This window comes from Peromyscus eremicus, unplaced genomic scaffold (genome assembly GCF_949786415.1).
Source record: "Peromyscus eremicus unplaced genomic scaffold, PerEre_H2_v1 PerEre#2#chr22_unloc_1, whole genome shotgun sequence".
Lineage (NCBI taxonomy): Eukaryota > Metazoa > Chordata > Mammalia > Rodentia > Cricetidae > Peromyscus > Peromyscus eremicus.
Window position 1 is genome coordinate 2,641,058 of NW_026734286.1, and position 22,197 is coordinate 2,663,254.

General features: G+C 38.7%; 1 long non-coding RNA gene across 1 annotated transcript; it reads right to left on the reverse strand.

Annotated features, from left to right (window-relative positions):
• Window positions 1-1,799: 1,799 nt before the first annotated feature.
• Window positions 1,800-15,132, reverse strand: LOC131900763 (uncharacterized). Its single transcript, XR_009376276.1, has 2 exons — window positions 15,030-15,132; window positions 1,800-2,954 (listed from the first exon to the last, which is right to left on the reverse strand). It is a non-coding gene; the product is annotated as an uncharacterized LOC131900763 (long non-coding RNA).
• Window positions 15,133-22,197: the final 7,065 nt, after the last annotated feature.

The window sequence follows — 22,197 nt, forward strand, 5'->3', positions numbered from 1 at the left end:
GCAGTGAAATTTTATTTTAAATCTCAATGATTCAGCTGTAAATAAATACGGTTTTAAAAAAACCTCCCCAAATTCCTTGAGGAAAAAAAAAAGTGTGCTACTAAACTAATTTTCTAAAAAAGGAAGAAGAGCAGAACTGTCCTCTCCCAGTTTCATAAACAATTAAACAGTCAGTATTTTTCCCTCTTATTGGCAAGAGATTTTTTTCTCATGTAATATGTCCTTATCAGATGGTAATTTCTAAAATATAATATTTTTATCATTTTTTTAGAATTTCATATATACATACATAATGTATTTTTTATCATATTCCACTCTCATCTTTTCTCCGAACTCCTCTTAGATCCATTCCTCACCTCCCTTCCTCCCAACTCCACGTCTTCATTTTCTTTTAATAACCGACCAATTCTAGGTTGTGCTCCTCGCATACTCATTGGTTTGGGGCCATCCCCGGAATGTGGTTGCTCAACCAGGGGCCTCATCCTTAAAGAAAATTGAATTTCCCTCTCTAGCAACCATCAGCTCTCAATAACTTAGGGATCCTGAGCCCTTCCCACACAATGCCATAGTCATTTTTTAAAGTGCAATATTGAAACAACTTTGAGACATATTAAACTTATTAGAAGATTTAAAAGTACTGAATTATTCAAAATCAAGCATAAGATTAACAACAACAACAACAAAATCCCCACTAAATCTTGGCAATCCATATCAAGAGAAAGAGGTAGACTGTTTACTCATTTGTGATACGACAATGCTTTCAACGAAATTACAAAAATCTTATTTGAATCTAATTCCACATTAACTTGGAATCCAGACAAATTGGAGGAATGAAAAATGAATATCAACCTATAAAGAAAAAGTGTAGGAGAATAAGTTCACTGTCTTAGACTATGATAGAGTAAATATGTAAAATACCAACATCAGGCAATCATCAAATCATTGGCCTCTCTGGTTACAAGATAGCTCAGATAATGTTAGCAAGCAGATGGAAAATTGGTAGAAGACAATTATATTGTCTAAAACTGATAAGAGAAATATATGTAGAAAAAAAGAGAAACATGTTAAACCAGTGAGTATTAATTTTGTTGCAAAAAATGGGAAAGGATATGAACAGAAAGGGGTTACTAAGGCACTAGAGGAATAATCAGAAGAAAAGGAATACAGGAAGGAAAGAAAAAAAGGAAGGAAATGAAGCCAGCCATTGAATTTACTGTTTGAAGTAAAATTCCCTAAAGCAGAAAGTGTCCTGTATTTGCTGGGCTGGGGGTATAATAAATCCTCAAAAATGCTGCTAGGAGTGTAGAAGTGGAAATTAAGGATTTATAGGCTCAGCCCCATAAGATGGTTCAGGGGTAAAGTCACTTTCAGCCAAGCCTAATATCCTAAGTCTGATCTCTGGGACCCATATAGTAGAATGAGAGTTCTTTGACCACCAGATACACCCCATGGCATGCACTGCCCCATTCCCTGCACACATAAACAAGCAATTAGGTGGAAAGCTAAAATAAAAAATTTAGAAATGTAATAAGCTCATGATATGTAGTCTAGTAAACCTCCTCCCCAGTGTCTACAATAGTTTTCAAACCTATTTGTGAGCAAACATGTAACAATGTTTCTTATAGCATTAATTTTAGTGAGGGGGCTTGCTTTTGTGTCTGCTTACTCATAACTTCAGAGAAGGCAGGCAAAATGGAATAGAAGGAGACAGTAGACTCACTGCTACGATTTATAAATACACACAACAATGTAAGTGGTTCTTGTAAATAATACTAAATGAATAAAGCAAATCCATGGTGAACTCTGGGACATCGTTGTATTTGGGAATACTGGAATCATTTGTATGGTCTAGTGTCAATAAAGCAGGGCACAACTGCGGAAGCCAGATAACAGTAGCAGGGATCCTCAACCTCAGCATTGGTCTATAAGCAAAGACTGATACTTTCTTACAGTTGATGACGTCTTGTGCACTGTATGTGGTATAACAGCATCTTAGCTTTTACCCACAATATGCCAGTAAATCAGTATCTCTGTCTCTATCTCTGTCTTTCCCTCCCTTTCTCTGTCTCTCTCTCTTTCTCTTTCCAGACACATCCACATTTTCTTTGTGGATCAGTATGAGCACTTATTGAAGGCCTTTAACATAGTACTTAAAGTGGGCATCTGGGAGGCTGAATGACAAGGCACTCTGGGCAAACAACCCAGGCAGCTCTAAGACTCTTGTTTCTAGCCCTACACCCCAACACCATGCTAGGCAGTCTACAAAAATTGCTGCTGTTGTGCCGTTTTAATCCTCTGCCTCCTGGCTCCTTGTTACCTGGGCTGGTGCTTCTGTGAGGTACCCAGAGTGTGACAGTAGGGGTGCTTCTGCTGACTGGAACTTCAATGTGAACCCCACAGGAGGTTTTGGGGCAAGACACAGGGTGTTTTCAAGTGATTATCTGTCCCTTATCTATGCCATGCCCTCCTACAAGCCATTCCCATGGGCCTCTTCAGAAACCCAGCCCAGAAAAGTTTTACTGGGCATCTGGGACTATAAAAGGACCTCAATGGGCCTTCAGAGACCAGAAGTCTTGACTTCTTCCAACACATAACAAACACTCCCTGCCACCTCTCCCTCCCCAGAGAATCTTCAGTCTCTGCAAAGGATGAAGCACTTCCAATCTGTAGAGAAACAACTGGAGAGAGCTGGCCGGAGTCCTTTCAGGTCAAGATAGCGTCACAGGGAAGACAGGAGCTGGGGGAGACCAGCCAGAGTGGAAGGTCAGGACTTCATTCTGTGGCCAAGGCGGTTTGAAGGCTTGCAAATATCAAGGCAGTTTGGAGCATGCCTTTGTGTGGAAGCATGCCTTTTCTTGGACCTTGTGTGCATTCACCACCTCTTGGTCATGCTGGACAGCCTGACCTCTCTCATTGGTCACTTTCACTCCATTTTCCTAGTGACGAAAGCCAGTCTAAGAGAAGAGATATGCCTTTATGATATAATTTAAAAAATGAAAAAGAAGTGCAGTAGTACCCACATTGGTTGAAGAGAAGATCTTCTAAGATCCAGATCAAGTGTTTGAAACACCATGTGTACTATGTTCTGACAAATTTTAATTTATAAATTTAGTGCAGTAAGATTAACAATACTTAATTTTTTAAAAAACCAGGACAATTTACCAATATACTATAATAACAGCCTTCTGAACATGCTCTCAATCTCGATATAACATATTATTCATCTTTATTCTCATTTAATGATTTTAATTATTTTTTGCATTTTAAAAATTAAAATATAATTACATCCTCCACCCCCATTCCTCATTCAAATATTCCCATATCCTCCTCTTGCTCTCTCTCGAACTTATGACCTCTAATTATTGTTGCATATATAATGCATAAATATACAAATAGAACTCGCTGAGTCCATTTAGTGGTGCTTGTATGTATGTGACTGACTGACCACTTGGTATTGGATAACCAGTTATGGGACTCATTCCTGGGGAAGACTAATTTTCCTTCTCTCAAGAGTCATTAGTTGCCTCTAGTTCTTTGTCTGTGGTGGGATCCCTTGAAATATTCCCTTTCCATGTTAGCATGTCTGTTGGTGTTGCCATTGTTCAGGTCTTATTTAGGTAGCTGTACTATTGAGGTATATAAGTGTAGCTTCTCTGTCATTTCTAGTAGATACACTCCCACAGCCAACTTCCTGATCTTCTGTTACACTATTTCCATCCCTCTTCTGAAGTGCTCCTTGAGCCTTAGATGTATAGAAAATGTTGTAGATGGGTTAATAGGGGCAGAACATCCTGTGATCACTTAATCTCTGCATTTTGACCAGCTGTGTGGAGACAACTTTCTGCAGTTGTCTCCATCTGCTACAGAGATGCTGCAGGCCGCAGGAATACATCATAAGAACTCAGCTGGTTATGGCAAAGTCACTACCTGGAGGGATCAGGGAATTCCTCCAGAGGAAGCCAAATCCCAAGGAGTTTTTGGTGTTACTTGGCTTGTTATATATCAGCTGTATTCTGTTACTAAAATCATGTGTGCCTTCATAGTTTTCCCAATTGACTTTTCCCTAAGAAGGGCTAACAGTGTGGACTGATCACTCTCTGGACATACACATTCCAGGTATTTGTAGAACAGCCTCAGGAAAGGCTTTCTCTGGAATCTGATTATCTCCCTTAGCCACGTTCAAGGACTACAGGAATACCACCCAGGTGGGCGCCCAACTTCCTAGGACTAACAATGATAACAGCCCACATACAAGTCTCCTGACTTACGGTAAATTCCAGAAGGAGACACCACCTAGGAGAGGTGGACGTTAAGTAATAGCTTTACACAATTTAGCTTGGACCCTCCCTTTATATACCAGGACTTCCAGGGCACATGACGAAGAAGAGAAAAGAGAATGGAAGAACTAGATGAGTAAGAACTTGAGAGGAACAAACTGAGATGGGGAAGAACTAGATTGAAGGACTAGAAGACAGTACTAGAGGAACGAGATGGAAGATGAGGAAGAGCCAGATGGGGAAGAACAAGATGAGGAAGAGCCAGATGAGAGAGAAGAAGATGGGAGAGGAGCTGATAGGGGGAAGAACTAGATAGATGAGAACCTAGAAGGGACAGAACTAGATGAAGGAATTAAGATAGAACCTAGAGGGGACAGTAGATAAATATAGAGAGAAATCAGGCAAGAAAGAAGCTAGACATGAGAGCAGAATAGAAGCTGTGCAGAGAGAACTATCACAGAATAATAAAGTGTATGAACTAAGGAGTTTTGTGTACATAGATTCATTTCTTTTCATTAAAGATTAATTATCAGCTGGTTGTAGATTCTTCCCGGACCCTGGGAGGGGACTATTGAGGGGCTGGACCCCCATAGTCCCTGATACAGAGAGAAGCTTCCTTGATGAGAGTGAGAGCTGTGCTTATCTGTGGGTATAAGGCTAAGTATTTAGAATACAATTATAAATTACGCTTATTTATAAAGTACTCCTCTAGGATCCATGACTTCACTGACCCTGGATAGTTGGCTAGCTTTCCATTTCCAGGAATGTTTTTTTTCCTATTGAGCAGATAAGCCCAAGTATGGAGTTGTTGGTTACTGCCAAGATATTAACACTACTATTGCATCTTTAGAAGTGTCTTGCCATGCTAGTCGTTGTTGTGATTCATAGGCATCACATCTGGGTAGGACTATTGATTGTTTCACTTTTGGGCAGCTTGCATAGTACCTTCCAATATTTTGAAAGCCAGTTCTCAAGGAGGCTTTCAAATGAGATCAAGCTTCAATCCCCCAAATACTGTGTCTGAAGCGTATGGTGTCCCTAGCAATAGCGAATTACCTTCTACCTCTAAGAGACATCCAGGTGTAATAGCAGTAGCCTATTTTGTTTGGGGAGTCTCTTATAATCCCCTGGAAAACAACTACAGAGGGAGGTGTGGTGATATATTGTTTGTAATCTAGGAAATAAAGCATGCCTGAAGATCAGAGGACAGTTAGCCATAGAGTTAGCCATAGAGGTCAGGCAGTGGTGGCACTCATCTTTAATTCCAGCACTTGGGATCACACACCTTTAATCTCAGCACTAGGAAGGTTGAGACAGGAAGGGATATGGCTGGGCAGAGGAAGGAATATAAGGTAGGAAGAGACAGGAACACAGGCTCTTTCAGACTGAGGAGTTGGTGAAGTAAGAGGTGGTGACTGGCTTGCTCTGCTTCTCTGATCTTTCAGCTTTCACCCTAATATCTGGCTCTGGTTTTTACTATAAGACCATTTAGGATTCACACAACAGTGATTCTATGCCTGGCACTGGAGTTTCTTCCAGATACTCTACAGCTCTTATAGGGAGTATTGTTTCCCCACTTGTTGTTGGTCTTAATTCCTGGTGAAATGGAATCTTATTTAGAAAATACTTTCCCCAAACTACATACACTAGAGTACTGCCTACATTTTCTTCCAGCACTTTTAACATTTCGGGTTTCATATTGAGGTTTCATTTATCCATTTGGAGATAATTTTCCTGCACAGTGATAAACATAGGTCTAATTTCATTCTTCTACATGTAACACCCAGTTTTTCCAGCCCCATTTGTTGAACAAGGTATCTTTTCTCCAGTATCTTTTTGTTTGTTTCTTTGTCAAATATCAGATGGCTATAGTTAAGTGTGGGTCTTCTATTTTGTTTCATTGATCTACAGGTCTCTTTTTGTGCCAGCCATTAACACACTGTTTTTATTACTATAGGTCTGTAATTTAATCCTAAAATCTGGAATGTTAATCCCCACAGGTTTATTTATTTCCCCTCAGGATAGGTTTGTCTATCTGGGATCTTTTATGGTCCCATATAAGTTTTAGGATTTTTTCTATTTCTGTGAAAAATGTTGCAGGCATTTTAATTGGGATTGCATTGAATCTGTAAATAGCATTTGATAGAATGGTCATTTTCACAATATTCTTTGTAACAGTCCATTAGAATGGGAGAGTTTTTCACTTTCTAGTGTCTTTTTCAGTCTGTTTATTGAGATACTAAAAGTTTTATTGTAGAGGTCTTTTACCTCCTTCACTGGGTTTATTACTAGGTATTTTGAGGCAATTATGAGTTAGAGTGTATCTGTGATTTCTTTCTCAGCATGTCTGTTGTTAGAAAGGCTTTTTGTAAATTCGTTTAATTTCCTGTCACATAGCATTTCTTTTTTCGTATTGATTTATTTAAAAAAAAGGTTTTTTATTTTACATGCCAAACCTACTTCCCCTTTTCTCCCCTTCTCCTGCCCCCCCTCCTCATCCCACCCCCTATCCACTCCTCTGAGAGGGTAAGGCTTCCCTTGGGGAGTCAAAAAAGTCTGGCATACTAAGCTGAGGGAGGACCAACTCTCCCTCCCCTCTGTGTGAAGCCTGAGCAAGGTATCCCACCCTAGGGGATGCGTTCCAAAAAGCCATTTCATGCACCTGGGATAAGTCCTGGTCCCAATGCCAGGGTCTCCCCAAACACATCAAGCCACATAACTGTCACCCACATTCAAAGGGCTTAGTTTGGTCCCATGCCTGTTTCCCAGCTGACAGGCCAGAGTCCATGAGTTCCCACCATCTTGGGTCAGCTGTCTCTGTGGTTTTCCCCATTATGATCTTGATCTCATTTGCTCCTGTGATCCCTTCTCCCTTTTTTAAACTGAAGTCTAGGAGCTCAGCCCAGTGCTTGGTTGTGGATCACTGCATCTGCACCCATCAGTTACTGGATATAGTTTCTATGGTGACAATTAGGGTAGTCACTAATCTGATCATAAGAGAAATTAAGGCACCCTCTCCATTATTGCTCGGAGTCTTAGCTGGTGTCATCCTTGTGGATTCCTGGGGATTTACCTAGCAGCAGGTTTCTCCTTAACACCCTCATGGTTCCCTCTACAAAGATATCTCTTTCATTGCTCTCCCTCTCCGTCCCTCCCTCCACTTGACCATCTCAGTCCCTCCTGTTCCTATTCCCATCCCTTCTCTTCTACACTCCCTCCCAATTTAGCCAGGAGATCTTAACTACTTTCCCTTCCTGGGCCCCTCCATGTGTGTCCCTCTTAGGGTCCTCCTTTTTACCTAGCTTCTATGGGGTTGTGGACTGTAGCCTGGTTATCTTTTGTTATGCATCTAATATCCATTTAAGAGTGAGTACATACCGTGTTTGTCTTTCTGGGTCTGGGTTACCTCACGCAGGATGATTCTTTCCAGCTCCATCCATTTGCCTACAAATTTCATGATGTCATTGTTTTTTGTTTTTTGTTTTTAACCACTGAGTAATACTCCATTGTGTAAATATACCACATTTTCCTTATCCATTCTTTGGTTGAGGGACATCTAGGTTATTTCCAGGTTCTGGCTATTACAAATAATGCTGCTATGAACATAGCTGAGCAAATGACCTTGTGGTATGATTGAGCATCTTTTGGGTATATGCCCAATAGTGGTATTGCTGGGTCTTGAGGGAGGTTGATTCCCAATTTTCTGATAAACTGCCATACTGATTTCCAGAGTGGCTGTACAAGTTTGCATTCCCACCAGCAGTGAGTAGTACTTTCCTTACTCCATATCCTCTCCAACATAAGCTGTCATCAGTGGTGTTTATCTTAGCCATTCTGACAGGTGTAAGATGGTATCCCAGTGTCATTTTGATTTGCATTTCTCTGATGGCTAAGAAAGTTGAGTAATTTCTTAAATGTCTTTTGGCCATTTGAGATTCTTCTGTTGAGAATTCTCTGTTTAGATCTGTACCCTTTTTTAAAAATTGGATTATTTGGTATTTTGATGTCTGGTTTCTTGAGTTCTTTATATATATTGGAGATTAGCCCTCTGTCAGATGTGGGGTTGGTGAAGATCTTTTCCCATTCTGTAGGCTGCCGTTTTGTCTGATTGATCACATCTTTTGCCTTACGGAAGCTTCTCAGTTTCAGGAGCTCCCATATATTAATTGTTTTTCTCAGTGTCTGTGCTACTGGTGTTATATTTAGGGAGTACTCTCCTGTGCCAACGCATTTGAGGCTACTTCCCACTTTCTCTTCTCTCAGGTTCGGTGTAGCTGGATTTATGTTGAGGTCTTTGATCCATTTGGACTTGAGTGTTGTGCATGGCGATAGATATGGATCTATTTGCATTTTTCTATATGTCACCATCCAATTATGCCAGCACCATTTATTGAAGATGCTTTCTTTTTTTTCATTGTATAATTTTAGCTTCTTTGTCAAAATTCAGGTGTTCATAGATGTTTTGATTAATGTCCGGGACTTTGATTCCATTTCATTGATCCACATGTCTGTTTTTGTGCCAATACCAAGCTGTTTTTATTATTATAGCTCTGTAGTAGAGCTTGAGGTCAGGGATGGTGATGGCTCTGGAAGTTCCTTTATTGTACAGAATTGTTTTGGCTATCCTGGGTTTTTTGTTATTCCATATGAAGTTGAGTCTAGTTCTTTTGAGGTCTAGAATTGTGTTGGGATTTTGATGGAGATTACATTGAATCTGTAGATTACTTTTGTTAAGATTGACATTGTTACTATGTTTGTACTATGTATCTAAGAGAATGGGAGTTCTTTCCATGTTCTGACATCCTCAATTTCTTTCTCTAATGATTTAAATTTTTTGTCATACAGTTCTTTCACTTGTTTGGTTAGAGTTACTCCAAGATATTTTATGTTATTTGTGACTATTGTAAAGAATGATGTTTCTCTCATTTCTTTCTCATCTCATTTATCATTTGTATATAGGAAGGTTACTGATTTTTTTTAAGTTAATCTTGTATCCTGCCACATTACTGAAGTTGTTTATCAGTTGTAGGAGTTCCCTGGTAGAATTTTTGGGGTCATTTGTGTAGACTATCATATCATCTGTAAATGATGAAAGTTTGACTCCCTCCTTTCCAATTTGTATCTCCTTCATCTCCTTTTGTTGTCTTATTGCTCTAACTAGAACTTTGGTTACTATACTGAATAGATATCAAGAGAGTGGAGAGCCTTGTCTTGTTCCTGATTTTAGTGGAATCACTTTAAGTTTCTCTCCATTTAGTTTAATGTTGGCTGTTAGCTTGCTGTATATTGCCTTTATTATGTTTAGGTATGTTCCTCATACTCCTGATCTCTCCAAGACCTTTATGGTGAAAAGATGTTGGATTTTGTTGAAGACTTTTTCAGCATCTAGTGAGATGATCATGTGATTTTTCTTTCAGTTTGTTTTTATGGTGGATTACATTTATAGATTTTTGTATGTTGAACCATCCCTGCATCTCTGGGATGAAGCCTACTTGATCATGGTGGACAATTTTTCTGGTGTGTTCTTGGATTTGGTTTGTCAATATTTTATTGAGTATTTTTGCATCAATGTTCATGAGGGAGATTGGTCTATAATTCTCTTTCTTTGTTGCATCTTTGTGTGGTTTGGATATCATGGTAACTGTAGCCTCATAAAAAGAGTTTGGCAACGTTCCTTCTGTTTCTATTGTGTGGAACAATTTGAGGGGTATTGGTATTAGCTCTTCTTTGAAATTCTAATAGTACTGTGCACTAAAACCACCTGGCCCTGGGCTTTTCTTTTTCCTGGTTGGGAGACTTTTGATAACTGCCTCTATTTCCTTAGAGGTTATAGGTCTATTTAAATTGTTTATTTGGTCTTGATTTAATTTTGGTATGTGGTACCTGTCCAGAAAATTGTCCATTTCTTTTACATTTTCCAGTTTTGTGGAGTACAGATTTTTGAAGTATGACATGATGATTCTCTGGATTTCCTCATTGTCTCTTTTTATATCTCCCTTTTTGTTTCTGATTTTGTCAGTTTGGGTAGCCTCTCTCTGCCTTTTGGTTAGTTTGGATAAGGGTTTGTCTATCTTGATGATTTTCTGAAAGAACTAACTGATTCTTTGTATTGTTCTCTTTTGTTTCTATTTTGTTGATTTCAGCCCTCAGTTTGATTATTTCCTGTCACCTACTCCTCCTGGGTGAGTCTGCTTCTTTTTGGTCTAGAGCTTTCAGATGTGCTTTTAAGTTACTAGTATGAGATTTCTTCAAATTCTTTATGTAGGCACTTAGTGCTATGAAATTTCCTCTTAGCACTGCTTTCATAGTGTCCTATATGTTTGGGTATGTTGTGCATTCATATTCATTGAATTCTAGGAAGTCTTTAATTTCTTTCATTATTTCTTCCTTGAGCCGGTGGTGATTCAGTTGAGTGTTGTTTAATTTCCATGAGTTTGTAGGCTTTCTGCCATTGGTGTTGCTTTTGAATTCTAACTTTAAGCCATGGTGATCCGATAAGATACAGAAGGTTATTCCAATCTTTTTGGATCTGTTGAGATTTGCTTTGTTGCCAAGTGTGTGGTCAGTTTTAGAGAAGGTTCCATGAGGTGCTGAGAAGAAGGTATATTCTTTTGTGTTTGGGTGGAATGTTCTATAGATGTCTGTTATGTCCATTCGAGTCATAACATATGCTAGTTCCCTTATTTCTATGTTAAGTTTCTGTCTGGCAGACCTATCCAGTGGTGAGAGTAGGGTGTTGAAGTCTCCCAGTATTAGTGTGTGGGGTTTGATGTGTGATTTAAGCTTAAGTAATGTTTCTTTTACAAATGTGGGTGTTCTTGTATTTGGGGTCTAGATGTTCAGTATTGAGACTTCATCTTGTATTTTTCCTATGATGAATATGGAATATCCTTCTCCATCTCTTTTATTGACTTTTGTTTGAAGTCTATTTTGTTAAATATGAGGATAGCTACACCAGCTTATTTCTTATGATCATTTGATTGGAAAATCTTTTCCCAACCCTTTACTCTGAAGTGATGTCTGTCTTTGACATTGAGGTGTGTTTCTTGTATGCAGCAGAAGGATTTCCTTTTTTCCTACCCATTCTGTTAGCCTGTGTCTTTTTATAGGCAAAATGAGTCCACTGATATTAAGAAATGTTAATGACCAGTGATTGTTAATTCCTGTTATTTTGGTTTTGTTGGTGGTGGTGATAGTGTTTGTGTGTTTCCCTTCTTTGGAGTTTGTTGGTGTGAGATTATCTATTGCCTGTGCTTTCTTGGGTACAGACAACTTCTATGGGTTGGTGTTTTCCTTCTAATACTTTCTGTAGAGCTGGATTTATGGTTAGGTATTGTTTAAATCTGGTTTTGTCATAGAATATCTTGTTTTCTCTGTTTGTGATGATTAAAAGCTTTGCTGGGTATAGTAGTCTGGGCTGGCATCTGTGGTCTCTTAGTGTTGGCAGAACATCTTTCCAGAACCTTCTGGCTTTCAGAGTCTCCATTTAGAAGTAATTCTGATAGGTCTGCCTTTATATCTTACTTGGCCATTTTCTTTTTCAGCTCTTAATATTCTTTCTTTATTCTGTATGTTTAGTGTTTTTTGATTATTATGTGGTGAGGGGACTTTTGTTTTTTGGTCCAGTCTATTTGGTGTTGCATATGCTTTTTTTATCTTCAGAGGCATTTCTTTCTTTAGGTTGGAGAAGTTTTCTTCTATGATTTTGTTGAATATATTTTCTGTGCCTTTGAGCTGGAAGTCTTCTCCTTCTATTCCTATTATTCTTACAGTTGATGTTTTCATGGTGTCCCAGATTTCCTGGATGTTTTGTGTTAAGAATTTGTTGGATTTGACATTTTCTTTGACTGTTGAAAATATTTCCTTCATACTATCTTCAATACCTGAGATTCTCTCTTTCATCCCTTGTATTCTGTTGGTTATATTTGCATCTGTAGTTCCTGTTCATTTACACAGATTTTCCACTTCCAGAATTCTCTTGTTTTGTTTTCTTTATTGCCTCTATTTCAATTATCAAGTCTTGGCTTATTTCCTTCACCGGTTTGATTGTTTTACTTCCTGGCTTTCTTGAAGGGATTTATTGATTTCTTTCAAATTTTTGTTTAATCTTTTCCTCATTTTTGTTATGGGAATTTTTCATTTCCTCTTTAAGGGCTTCTATCATCTTTATAAAGTTATTTTCAAAGTTGTTTTCTCCTGCTTCATCTGCATTGGGATGTTCCAGTCTTGCTGTTGTAGAACCACTAGATTCTGGTGGTGTCATATTGCTCTTTATGTTGTTGATTGTATTCTTACACTGCTGCTTACCCATCTGGGTTTGGGATAGTTATAGATATAGGTGTTACTTCTTGTGATGTCTTTGTTGGATGGGTCTTTTACTCCTTTGTTGTCTGTCTCCTTTATTGTCTTTTGGCCTGAATGGCCAAGGTTTCTGGTGATTGGCTTATTGTCAGGTTGAGTAGCATTGTCTCAGGTGAGGTTTGCTGGGATTTAGGTGCCTAGATCCAGTTTATTGTCCAGTTCTTCTGGCTGGTATAGGCTTTACTTATGCCTATGGGTTCTGTTCTTCCAATTGGTATAGGTTTTGACTGTGCCTGTTCTTCCTATTCGTGTGAGTGATGCTTGTGCCTCTAGAGTGTGCCGATGTTGTGGGGGATGTTTGGCCATGGGGAAGTTGACGGGTTTCTTGGGTTTGAGTGGTGGAGTGTGTCTTGTAGGTTACAGAATTCAATGGGTGGCAGCGGTAGTGGAGTAGCCTGCCCTCAGGACTCTTGCCTCCTGGCTGGCTCCTGGATCTGAGATGGAGGGACACAAGATGTGCTCTGGGGCTTAGGACCTAGAGATTGGGGCAGTTTAACTGTGAAAATAGTCATTCGCCTTTTCTTCCAATTGGTGCAGGTGGTGCTTGTGCCTCTAGAGGTTGCTGATGTTGTGGGGGATGTTTGGCCAGGGGGATGATGACAAGTTTGGTGGGTTTATGTGGCAGCATGGGTCTTGTAGGTTACAGAGTCCAATGGGTGGTGGTTGTGGTTGTGGTGGAGCAGCCTGCCTGCAGGACTCTTACCTGCTGGCCAGTTGCTGGGACTGAAATTCTAAGTATATTTTCAATGAAAAATAAAAAGAAACAAGCAGAGAATACAAAAAAAAATCACTGTAATGAGAAATAATGCAAACACCACAACTTGCAATCTTTTGTAGACATGGTAATTATGATGGTGGTTATACTTATGCACGCAGAATCAGCATGTGAGGATAATCAATTAAAGAGAGACAACTAACCCTCTTAAAGTGTTTATATACTTGCTTTCATCTATGGAAAGGATTTAATCAAAAGCTTGGTTGAAATTTTGCAATCTTGAGGTATATGTGCCTTCATATGTTGCGTTCTATATAAATCATGTATTTGGAAATTGCATTGTATAAAAGAAACATCTTAATCTTTCATAGTAAGAACAAACTTTTCTACCTTGTAAATTTGTTTACTTTCTTTTTTTTTGTTTTTTCAAGGGAAGGTTTCTCTGTGTAATTTTGGTGCCTGTCCTAGATCTCACTCTATAAACCTGGCTGGCCTCAAACTCACAGAGATCCACCTGGCTCTGCTTCCCGAGTACTGGGATTAAAGGCGTGCACCACCACCACCTGATGTATTTACTTTCTTTTATGATTTTATAACATGTTATATCATTCTGACAGCCCACTATCCTCTTATATGTAGCAGACAAGCCAGAGGGTAAAAGATGATGTAACTGTAAATATGTTTTTTTTCAGGCATAGTGTTCCTGGAACACATTCTGCAAACACACACACAAACACACTAGTGCCTGAGCTGGTATGACTAGAGAGCCAGAGGAAGGGGAATCTGTTGTGAAGTAAAGGAGTTATGAAGTGAAGGAGTCTCCCTCCAGCACCCAAGATTCTTGAGTCTGTTAGTTCATATGAGACAACTGTGACTGTTACTTGGAGTGACAGATGATCTCTGTCTTAGTCACTGTTCTATTGCTGTGAAGAGATACCATGACCACTGTCTTAGTCACTGTTCTATTGCTGTGAAGAGATACCATGACCATGGCAACTCTTATAAAAGACAGCATATAATTGGGGGTTGCTTATAGTTTCAGAGGTTTAGTACATTATCCTGCAAGTTTCCTCTGAGTTCTGCATCCAGAACAGCTTCAAGGCTGCTCGCTGAGATGATCCAGTCTCACAGACTACTCTAGTCTTACAGACTACTCTAGCCAGGATTTGAGACAAGCCCTGCACTTTCCCATTACACAGAGACTAAACAACAAATTCTACAGTTACCTCTCTCGGGACTTGAGAATTAACCCAAATTTTTCTTTTCAGGATCCCCTAAAGATGCTGTCACCCCCAGACAGCAGAAATTTTCAGACATGATGCCCACATTCCCAAGAGGTGGGATGGATGGTTTTTTGTCTTCCAATGGGTTATGGATAGTTGTCATTGTTTAGGGTGGTTGGTTACAAGCTGATATTGGTAATGGTCAGGAAAAAAGATAAACAAAGGATATTAGATTTGGGGTTCTTGTTTTGAAAAGAAAAAAGAGGAATGCAGTATGATAGAATAAAAGGATAGATTTTTTAAAAAAAGGAGATATAGATATGATAAGATAAAACAATAGATCATGGAATCTACTTTTAAAAAGCAACTACTTGTTTTAAATATTTTACATTAATATGGATCTTTGTATAGTGATACAAAGTTGAGATATTTTTTAGAACATATTGTACTTACATTTCTAATCTTGTTCAAGGTATTGTACTGTAGCAGGGTCCTTGCTGTTATTCCCTTTGGGGGCGGGGGCCAAGTAGGTGCAGAGTCAAACCACACAGACTCTGGGAGAATGTTGAAACAAGCTCAGTTTATTCAGGAAGAAGCAAGACTTATATACCCTCCACCCCACCCTAGGGGAAGGTCTGATGAATATGCATCAGCTGGTGTGACATGGCTGCCTCTCATTAGTCCAGGTCACCTCCAGATCATGTTTCAGCTGCTGTTGCTAAGACCATCAGGCAGACCCAAGATGGCTCTCAGAAAGTATCTTTTTTACTTGCTTGGGCCGTCTGGCCCTCAAGCCTGTTAGGGATGAGTCATCCCACAATTGGACTTATACATCTCATTTAAAAATACAATGCAAATTTCTAGTCTCTGAAAGTTATTATTAGCATCTAATTAGGATAATAAAGAAATCCAGGTTAGTAGTTACTCACCTATTACAATTAAACTTGTAATCATGTTATGTATGTTTTCAAGGTCAAACAGATATATTTTAGATAGACAGGTGGCCTTCAAATACTTCAGACATCTACACAATATGACATTTAAGATGCTTTAATAACATAGACTCTTTTTTTTAATGACAATCAGACATGTCTGAGACTTCAGAGAAGATGATGGGTATTGATGGAACTCCATATGGAGTTTACTTTCTTTGTGGCAAAATTAGCTTGACTGCTGACAGTATGCTGTCCAAATGGGACAAGCAGGACACAAAGGAAAGGACTGCCAAATTTTGCCAGTCCTTTTTTAAAGATAGAATATCCCTTCAGAAAATCCTGTTTCACAGATAAGTCTGTCAGATATTCTCAGTCTGTAGGCCAAAGATGGATGCCTCAATGTTGCAGAGGAACGTCAGGTGACTGTCCAGGCAGCCAGCTGTTTCTGTCATTTCTCATATTTTTTGGAAGTCACTTGCTTGCACTTCCTGTTTACTTAGGCAATATTACTTCCTTCTTGGGTCTCTAAGGGAGTTGAAGACTAGATAGCTATAGTTATTGTATTACTTGTTACAGATTCAGAAAAGAAACTCACTAAAAAGTGTAAAGTGCATAGGGTTGAGAAACATTAAAAGATAATTGTGATAATGCAAATTAGGATAGAAGGTGAATTAGGTACAACACTTTGGACTCACCAAACTAGAGTAAATACTAGAGTATTTTCTCTGAATTTGTCAAATGTTAATGGACTGAACATTGTTAATGTAATTCTTGACTGTATATATTGTATATAGTTATTGCACTTATTGTATATAGTTTTTCTTATATTAGTTATAACCTTTTTTATTTTAGACAAAAAGGGGGAAATATGGTGATTTTTTTTTGTACTCCAAATAATAAAACGCCTGAAAATCATAAGGCAGAGGTAGCCACTAGAGGCCAGGCAGTGGTAGCACTCACCTCTAATCCCAGAACCAGGGAGGTGGAGACAGGAAGTGATATGGTTGGGTGGAGAGAGGAAGTGATAAGGTGGGGTGGAGACAGGAACTCGGCCCATTCAGTCTGAGGATTTGTAGGTAGAGATAGGATCTCATTGCCCCCTCCTTGGCCTCAGTATTTGGCAGAGGTAAGAAATCTTTCTAGTGGCTGGCTGCTCTGCTTCTCTAATCTTTTAGTTTTCACCCTGATATCTGACTACAGGTTTTTATTATTAAGACCAATGAGAATTCATGCTACATCTGGTGCCCAATGTGTGGCATGAATTCATGAAAAAGCTGCTTTCCTGTGGCTTTGCAGCCACTGGCACAGGCTGGAGCTGCACATTGCTGGAGTCACTACCATATGCCGGGTGTTTGGGAACAGGTAGATAAGAGAGAAATGTTCCATGCTGCAGTCCAGCTGCAGATGAGAGCAGGATCTGAGGATGGGTGGATGCAGGAGTGGTGATGGAGGAATCAGACACGAAACACTTCTTAGTTTGCAATGGAGGAATCAAACACAGGATACTTCTACTTTCATTTTAGGAGATATGGACAGAGAGGAAGCATATGGGAGTCATCCCCAGTGGGACAGGACCAGCAGAGGGTGGAAGGAGCCTGAGGGAGAAGGAAGTGAGCCAGGCCATGGTGGTTGGGAGAATCGTGCAGCCTGACTGAGTAGCAACCAGAGTGTTTCTTTATTTATACAGAATTAAGTAAACAGGGATATATCCATGATGTTCCAAAACATAGATCATATCATTTTTGTTTTTGGACATGTGTTTCACTTCCTTTTGCTCATCTTTTAGTCATTATTAATAAATTATGACAGAACAGAGTTATCATTTCCAATCATTTTCCCTCAAGTTTTGACATCATTAATAAACAGAGTTATCATTCTTACTTATTAACCCCATAACCCATTTTTTAAGAATCTAGAGGCATATGACAGCCTGTTCTCAGGCTGGTTGCTTTGGTTGCTTCAAGGACACTAGACCAAAACAAAAATCTTCAAGCCACCCTGGGCATTTTGCCATGTCCCAAGCAGTGTATTATTAACTCTTAGTGCTCAGAGTGCCCAGGAAAAAAATCTTCAGGCCAAAGCTGCTGCAGTTATTATTCAAATTCTTGCATAATATAATGTTCACATTTATATCTTTATAGAATTTGTCTATATGTCTAATACTGGCATTCTGTTGTTCCTTCAGCATATGTCACCATAGTGGCTCTGCATGAGTTAACATGTCTAAAAGAGGGAGGTCCTGATATCTCATACTTTTATCATCTTTCCACTCCATACTTTGCTCATCAATATGTCTCTGTGTAAGACAGAGTTGTATGTCACATAATTGTCTGAGTGTACAGTGGGAAGAGGCTTGTAATCTGAACTGTGGACAACTCCTCTCACCCACCAATCTTGTTGACCTTTTGAGTTTACTTTGGTTTGAATATCTTGTTCCTATGTAAGTACAGGGACAGATATTTCAAGAATGTCTCATAGCCTCATGAAGAGACCTCTGGCTTCTTTATGTGTCACAACCTCCAAGGCATAAGGAAGACCTTCAAGTAGATAAGGATATCTCCCCAAAAGTGGGGGAATAGTATGATCAGGACTGTCCTAGGGAAGCTTAGAAGCAGCATTCCTGGGAGAAGGCATAAATGATTCATAAGGAATTTTCCATCCATCCAATATCCCTAAATTGTACAAATATTAAAAGTGCCCCAAGTATGTAACAGGTGGAGATGAAAACCAAAGGTGGCATGGCAGCCATCATGTGGCTCAGCTTTGCTGGATCTTTGTCAAGCAGCTGTGTTGGCTTTATGACTTCTGCCATTCCATTCAGCTATGGCTGTGCCAGTTCCACCTACAATATCATGGTGGGAAGCATGGTGGCCTACAGGAACCAGATATATATATATATATATATATATATATATATATATATATATATATATATATATATATATATATATATATATATATATAAAATCTGGAACCACAGGCAGCAGAGAAAGCCAGACACTAGGTCTGACTTGAGCTTTTGAAACCTCAAAGCCCATTCCCAGTGGCACACTTCATCCAATAAGATCACACTGATTCCAACAAGGACACACCTCCTAATCTTTCTCAAGTATTGCCACTCCCTGATGACTAAGAATTTAAATACATGAGGCTATGCAGGCCATTCTTATTCAATCCATCACAACCTCCAAGGCAAATAGAATTGCACATGAAAAATTTCATCTAATGGTCAACTTTCTCTGGCCATGTTTTCTATGCCTTTTTCAAAAATCTGTCAAGATGTCCTTAGTACATGGCCTTTCACATCTGAGTACTTTACCTCCCCCCCCCACTCCTTATCCTGTTAATTCAGCACCATACAAAAGTATTAACAAAAGCAGTTATGGCACATTCAATGAATCCACCTCATTTCTGTGTTTTCTTCAGCAATTTTTCATCTATTGATTCAAAGCCTATGACTTGCTTATATATTTCCATTTCACCTTGTTGTGTTCAGAATTGAGTACAAGCTGTATTCCATTACATAACCTTATTACATGGATTCTCTATAGTTATGGGAATGTCTGCAAATAATAAAGCACACTCTTTTATAAAGAAATAAACATGATTATTTTCCTTTAACTTGATCAAGGAAATTGAAGCAAATTATGTGATACTGTCTCTTAATCTTGCAGATTTAAAAGTGGCCAATTAACAGCTCTCATCAAGTACCATTGCAGCCAATATATGTGGGAATGCCATAATAATTCATGAGGAAACATGTTAGAAACATGGATCAAACCACTGAAAATGGTTAAATTGTCTGAGAATCAAAACATGAAGCAAATACATATTTGTATGCAATTATCTGAGCAAAGTGAAGGCTTTACAATAACAGAAAAGACATCTAAATTCTAATTCTGACAGTCCTGCTCCAAACTAAGTGTCAGATGACAGACAATACTTGTCACTTTAGAATCTGATGAGGGATTCTGAAGTCACTGCATTCAACGGTGTCATCTCTTGTCACAGAGTATAGCCTAACATTAAGAACTCCCTGAAGTGCTGTGCCAATCTTGTATTTAAAAAAAAAAAAAACCTTTCTACTATAGAGCTAACATGGAATGTATGCAAAGGTTGAAGAATAACAAACATGGCAGAGAAAGCCAAATAAAATTCAAACATCAAATATGGAGACTAAAAAGAAAATTCTCTTTCCATTTGAGAGAAGAGTCAACCAGAAGATAAAAGTAAAAAAGAAATCTGGCAAGAGAAGAAAAGGAATTCCTAATAGAAAACAAAAGGGCCAAATATAGATGAATCCATTCTTACCCTAGGCCATGTGGATCCTGAATACTGAAAAAGAATATATGTGAAAAGTTACTTATTTGAGCTGAAGTTTCATATTAGAGGGTGGCATTTTCAAATCCCCAGTAATCATTGCATTCCCATCACAGTGTAATGGTACTCTCTTCCAATTAAGCAGAAAGACCTGTCAGAGATGCAGACAAGAGTTGGAGTCTGTAGAAAATTGGAGACAAAAATCCAAAAGAAGAGCATATTAACAAGTGTCTGCCATGCTGTAAGTCTTAGGGAGATGGAACCCATAGTGTTACCTACCTGCCTGTACATAAACAACTTATATGTCTGCATGCACGTGTGTTTATCATGTTGTTAATGACTGAAGTTGTCATTCTAATCACCTTGAGAACTTCCCTGGAGAATTCTGGATCATTTTTTTTTCTTTTAGGTTCTGTAGAGTGAAAGGTCTGAGCTCACTTCCTGGTTGGAAAAACCAAAAAAAAAAAAAAAAAAAAAAAACCCACCAGTTGTGGAATATTTGTTTACACTGTGTATATATGTCACAGTGATTGGTTTAATAAAGAAGCTGACTGTCCAATAGCTGGACAGGTTGAGGTTAGCAGACAAAATAAGAACATGAAAAAGAAGGGAGGAGTCTCAGAGTCACAAGGAGATGTGGAAAGAAGCAAGATGAACTTGCCGTGTTGAATAAAGGTACCACCATGTGGCAGAGCATAGATAAGAAATATGGGTTAATTTAAAAGGTAAGAGCTAGTTAGTAATAAGCCTGAGCTATCTGCTGAGCATTTATAATTAATATAAGTCTCTGTGTGGTTATTTAGGAATTGGCTGGTGGGACAAGAAAGTCTACCTGCAACCAATTCTTGAGTCCAAAAAAATGTACCAGTCTCTGAACTTGAAAACCCACCAGTCCCTAAACTCAAAATTTCACCAATCCCTAGGCTTGCCCCAAGCTCAAGACTTGAAATCCCACCAATATCTACCCTGAACATCTCCACCCTGAAAAAAATCCTCCCTCACGAAACCCTATATAAGCCTATATCCTCTTCAGTTTCTTGCTGCTTCTTGCTGGAACAGAAGCAGCTACCCTCTTGTCCCTCTCCCAAAAAATCTCATGTGAGGTTTGTTGTGAGGAGTTACTTTGGAGTATTCCTTGGCTCCCAACTGCCAGGATACCTTTCCCTTTAGAGCTGCAACACTTCCATTGGGGAAACCATTTCCCTCAGAGCTATAACACTTACAGGCTATGCAAAATAAATGCTACAGAATATATTTTCATATTTCTACTCCAGACAGTCACAGTGATTTCATCCAAGAAACTAAAATCCCAGGGGTAAACTTGGCCACCAGTGTTTACCAAAAAACAGTTCATATCAAAGACATTGAGGATGAGGCAAACATGTTCTGTCAGAGGATGCATTACTACGTAAGGTGAAAAAGACAGAAAGACTCAGAATGAGTGAAAAATTTCCAACATTTCTTATGTTTAAATCCTTTTCCACATCTTCTGATACCCATTTGGTTTCCCTTCATGTTGACCACTGAAGTGCATATCTGAGAGTGAATGGGCAATGATGTCTCTTATATACAAACTGCTTTCATATACTGCTATTGCAGGAGATACGTCTTCATTAACAATGTGCTCTAGCATCTCTGGGCTTCTGCACACTGACTACCATGTCCATATTCACAATCACTCTCAATTACCAAATTCTGCAAAAAAAAAAAAAAAAATGAGAAGAACATTACTGCACTTTGATGGTTAACCCAGAGAACTGTTGGAGGTCAGTGTAGTGACTCTTGAATGTTATAGTACTCCAGAGGCAGTGCCAGGAAGCTATCGTGTTTGAGGCCGACTTGACTACATAGAAAGACATGGTTCCAAGGAAAAATATAGTGTTGACCTTTGTTCTTTAAGAATTTGTGAACAGAAAAGCAGTGACTATTCATCAGGAGGTCAAGGACAATATACAATCATATAAGATTTTACAATACTGTTGTTTTTAAGCTTTTGAAAAAATACTGTCTATGCCACAGTGAACAAAATTAAATATGAGACATTGTAGAATTTGAAATAGTTGAATATCCTTAATGTAATTTATTGAATATTGATTTCAACTTAAGTAGAAAAGTAATATTTGCTTGGCACATATATTAAAAGCCAAAAGATGACTTGATAAAATGACCCAAATATATTGCATGAAAATATTTCTCAATAAAATGTTTTAAATAATTTTGTACATGAAGGAATGCTTTTTTGTAATGAATCACTATAAAAGGTCTGACATCACTAAATATTTCACCATTTTAACAATATTACAGAGCTGAGATCCTCCAATTTGGAATGCCCAAGCCTCTCATCTTTCTTTCTCATTTTCCTAAAT